At 42.6% G+C, this 4,996-nt stretch overlaps 1 long non-coding RNA gene across 3 annotated transcripts; it reads right to left on the bottom strand.

Moving 5' to 3' along the window:
- Positions 1-361: 361 nt before the first annotated feature.
- On the bottom strand, positions 362-4,313 carry LOC125555870 (uncharacterized). 3 transcript variants are annotated; one of them, XR_015610758.1, is made up of 4 exons: positions 3,572-4,313; positions 3,189-3,229; positions 2,265-2,731; positions 362-1,535 (listed from the first exon to the last, which is right to left on the bottom strand). It is a non-coding gene; the product is annotated as an uncharacterized LOC125555870 (long non-coding RNA). The 3 variants fall into 3 exon arrangements; XR_015610757.1 differs by having other exon boundaries at positions 2,265-3,229; XR_015610756.1 differs by lacking the exon at positions 3,189-3,229 and having other exon boundaries at positions 3,572-4,312.
- Positions 4,314-4,996: the final 683 nt, after the last annotated feature.

Genomic DNA, 4,996 nt, shown 5'->3' with positions numbered 1-4,996 from the left:
TCGCTCCCACAATTTGGCAGCTTTTTAAAATTTTCGCGTCACCGAAAAGAAATAAAAATATGAAAGCTGAGATTCGAACCCGCGTCCACCTGCTCATGAAAGATTAGCTTTATCACTAGGCCGCCAGCAGCTTTGTGGTCGTATAAGAGATGGGCTTCATTTAACTATACTGTAAGCGTTTGAATTCAAAATTTTCAAACTATTCGAGATTTTTTGCTCGGTATGCGTGTTTCTCGAGGGGGGGTGGTAAACGCGGTAACCGCGCGAGAGCTCGGAATTTCGCTCGGTACCCAAAACCGTGTATACATCAGACAAGCACTACTGCATACATAAGGGTCTTTATTGTTCACTGCATTACAAATGAACGTTAGCATAGGAATGTTACTTTTATTCTTAAAATCAATCATCTCATGAAGCATACGAGCCTCAACATGAGAAACACGCCATCAAGAACTTATTGTCATGGAAAATCAACACTGTACTTGATCAATTGTTTTTAAGCTTAAATGTACAAGAACAAGACAGAAGTAACAAGATATCTCCCCCATCCACGAAGCAGAGTATCTTCACTGTAAGAAGCAGAGTATTTAACTTAGCTACAGAGCAGCTTGTGAAACACAGAAAATTAGTCTGGCTTTCAGCCTCTGCTTCGCCCTCTCAGTGCACCGCACACCTCCACTCCACTCACCTCTGCCAATGGGGCGTGATCTCTTTGATTTTTCACCTCCTGCAAGCACATCTTAATAACAAAATTATCAATAACCGTGTTGTACAGTCTGAAACATAGGCACATATATATTGGTATATACAACAAAAATATAGGCACGATTTCCCCCTATATTTGATAGGTGTCTTGGATTATGTTATATCTTACAAACAAATGCTCAACGTATAGTAAGGGCACTGGAGACAATGCTCCTGGAGGGCATTCATTGTGTGTGTGTGTATGTGTCATAAAATTAATAATTAATTGAACAAAACTTTCACCCTCTTACACTATATAAAGCAAGATTTGACTGTATCAAGATGAAAACCAAAGCCACTGCCTGCTACTTGAGGAAAACATAAAACATAAAAAAATAGTATATATTTTCCAGCCAGGAACTCTGCTTGATCTGGATCTTCCGGCTATTTTTAGCATAATATTTCAGTCATCATAAATTTGTTTCTATACTGATGCTTATTATAATTAACTTCCTTGGTGATAAACACCTTCTTTACAGCACTAATAGGCATAGAAGATCAAGCATATCACTTTAGGCTAGTTCTGTATGATGCAAGGTGCTGGAATGTTTACATGTAGTTCTTAATCTGACAGGATATGCTCCATTTGGCCAGTTTGAAATCCAACAGGATATGCAAGCAGATGTTTTTGCCAAGCAGTAAGGTACATGATACAAAACTTTATGTTTTCCTTTAGCACTTTTTTGGCACGAGGGCTGTACTGCTTTCTTGACCTTGCAGTTCTTCAGCATCACTCCTAAATCCAAGGGTTTCTCCAGGAAACTCCTAAGCTTGTCAAATATCTTTTGGACCTGCCATGTAAATTATTATTTTTTTCAGAAATTTTAGTGATTTGGTGAGAACAAAAATCCTAGTGTAGTTGGAGATGATACTGAGTATATATGTGCATATGTGTGACGAAGTCACGCGATTTTATATAAAGGGAAATATAACAAATCTAGCTTGGGAATTTCTGTCTGAACAACTCCTCTAAAACAAGCTGATCCACCTAGAACTAAGATGCAGATCTTTTAATAACATACAGACCAGCCTGGGGTTAGAAATACCCAACGACCAATATGCATAAATAATAAAATGACAAAATTACATGTTACAGAACCATACGGTGACCTGCAACTCCCTGTCATGATGTTCAACTTCACCAATAAAAGTGGCATCATCGTCTAATAGTAGTATATGTGGATACTCATCTATTGTGATCGTTAGTAATTTTTTGGGCACTAAAAATCTTCTTTTAACACAAAATTATGGCCAACATGTATTGATGTTAATTCCTCTAACAGTAACTATGGCATGTCTTGTTCATAGCCATTCCAGAAGAAGAATCCAAAAATGAAACTGAACCAAATATTGCTACAGTGGTGACCGGCTGACTGCTGTGGAACCAATTGCTAATGTTGAAAAAAAAAAGAAAACAATAGACCTTGGAATATATTTATTGAACATAGAAGACAAGAGAGTTTCCCTACAAACACATGTCTGTAATTGCACAAATAAGGATTGCCTAAAACACACCATACCTTGGTCCTTGGCGAACCAGATCAGAAGGCGAAGAGCGTGACCAGAGCGTGTTGCTTCTTTGGATGTGATTTGAGCAGCGTGAGTCCCATTTGCCTGCTCACTTGATTTATAATGGGCTGCAAGAGTGGTTTCTAGACAGTTCGACATAGGCGCGCGGATTTGGATCATAGAAAATTTGAATTTGGTAGGCGGCAAGGGTGGGTACGATGAGGTTTTGAAAGGACAGGCGGTAGCCGGGCATAGCACCAGAACTGGCCGTGAGCGCGCCGGTACACAAGGGGAAACAGTAATAGGTGGCAACTAACATGGTCAGGATTTGTTCTTCTTCGAGGGCCATGAAAGCAGCAACTGACATGAGCTAAAATGCTTAACAGCAACTGACACCGAAACAAATCTTTAGGCTATTAGTCTTTTTGAAGTAGCAGTGTAGTAGAGAAATGTTCCGGACTTTAGAAATTCCTGATTTCTGCAATATGGTAAAAGGTAATGATTCAGAGTTCAGGCTTGCTCAAAATGGGGAACATTTTCTTTCGCCAAAAGAAAAGGGAAGAACACTTCACAATTAGAATAGCTTATCGTATAATTATAACCGAAGTATGCCTCAATAAACAAATTGAATAGGACGTAGCAAACATAGGTACGCAAATGGTTCAGATTTCCTGGATTTTGAAAAGCCAAATAGAAGTGTATGGGTAAACTTATTTGATTTAATTATTGACGCCCTCAAAAATTCTGTATAGTAGAAGTAGCAAGGCTGAAGCATCTAGTTTTTTTTGCATCTAGTTAGCACTGCATCTTATGGGATTACTAAAACTTATGGCCTAATATTTAATTGTAGACATTGTTAGTTTGTCACCACTGGGAATTACAGTAGACAGCTTTGAGACCTTGCATTGAGGGTACTCGTGAGATCGGAAACTTGCCTATTCCTCTCCAGACATCCGCATTTGGAGTGCCTAGCAACCTATAGCATTAAAAAATGAAGGTAGTCCATCAACATCTAATGCAATGACATGCATCTTCCAGTTTTGTCGTCAACTTTTTTAACACAAAATTAGGGCTTGCGTGATATCGAAATCAATTCCTCTACTGCATTCTTATTCATAGTTTCATTCAATGCTTGTAATTCCTCACTAATAAAGTAATAATTAAGTTTCATTCATTTTAGAAGAAGATCCTGGAAAAGTAATTTGAAACCAAACATTCCACATCTCTGCAATTGCACAAGTAAGGATTGCCTAACAGAGATGAACAAAGACTTGACGACAGATAGACGAGCTTTTACTCTTCCATCAACACACCATACCTTGGTCCTCGACGAAGTAGATCAGAAGGCAAAGCGCACTTCTTAGGATGTAGTTCGAGTAGAGTAAGTCCCATCTAATTTGAGAGGCACCATGGGAGGGCACGATGAGCTTTGGGAAGGGGGGCAGTAGCCGAGCAGAGCACCTCCATGTCAACCATCACAATAGAACATGCCACGGAGCGCATCTGTGGGGAGGGGATAGTAGCAGACAGTGGCAGCACCGTCGGCGAGGATGAGCAAGGTGCAGCCGCCGTACCTGTGGAGGTTGGCGTCGGAGGAGATGAGGGAGAGGCGTGGGGTGTGGTGGTGAGCCTGCTGCAGCAAGAAAGGGAGGAGGAACGAGGGGTGTTGGGGCCATGGACGCAACCGACGGCGTACTTGAGGGGGGTGCCATCGCGGGAGATGGGGGTGTGAAGGGGATGGCGAGGAGGACGGGGTGATGGTGATAGTAGGCGGAGGGACTGCAGCCGCAGAGGAGGCATGAGAGGCGTCGGTGGACGGCGACAACGGCGTGCTTGCCGACGTCGGCCTCGGAGCAGACGGGTAAGGGGAGGAGGAGACGGCGAGGAGGAGGTGCTCGTCGTCGTGGTGGTGGTGGGCGGTGGGATGAGAGGAGCTGGGGTGGATGGCGCCGGCATCGGCCACCGTGACAGATCTCCAATCTTCCCGGCCGATGGTTCTTACGGTGGCTATTTCCTTTGGGTGGTCACAGGTGAGTTGTGGAGTAGACTGGATTGTTCGGGAGAGTTGGGGTTAGCTGCAAATGGATGACGGAGCAGCGGGGGTCTTTTTGTAAAATTGCCACATAGTTCTTCACATGCGTTAGATGCAGATCCGACGATCGTAATCGAAGGATGGCAGGCACACCATCATCACCAACTCAACTTTTTTATAGGAGTAAGACTAAAAGCACCAGGGCTGCTGAAGAAATTCCAGCACCTGAAGAAACTGCCAGGGCAACCTCCAATGCTGTGCCTGAAGAAACTGAACAAGTCAGGGCAACTACATCAGCTGCGCCTGAAGAAAATGAATCTACTTCATCCGTTCCTCCTGCAAAGTCATCATAGATGAAGAATATCAACCTTCCTTTTGCAACAGAAGCGAAGAAAACTAAAGTTGCGGAGAAGGCAGCTATGAAGAAAAGAAAAGCATCAGCTACTATAGAGTCTTACACAAGAAAGTGAAGACTTTGTCGAGTTAATACACCAACCCCATTGATGTTGTTCCCATTTCAATTGTGCGCTCAAAGGATATTGTTTCCTTTGGTGAGGAATATGTCATACGTGATGACATTGATGAAGATAATCCTTCTGCTGCTTCTTCAGAACAGTTGGATGAAGAAATTTAAGTGGATGATATCCCTTCAACTTCACTGGTATCATCGCTCATGCCTCAATTCACAGCTGAAGAGCCCGACGTTGAAGA

This window comes from Triticum urartu, chromosome 7A (assembly GCF_056163025.1).
Source record: "Triticum urartu cultivar PI428250 chromosome 7A, HENAU_Tu73, whole genome shotgun sequence".
NCBI classification, from domain to species: domain Eukaryota; kingdom Viridiplantae; phylum Streptophyta; class Magnoliopsida; order Poales; family Poaceae; genus Triticum; species Triticum urartu.
The sequence above is the reverse complement of the archived record's forward strand: the minus strand, read 5'-3'. Positions and strand labels throughout refer to the sequence as shown.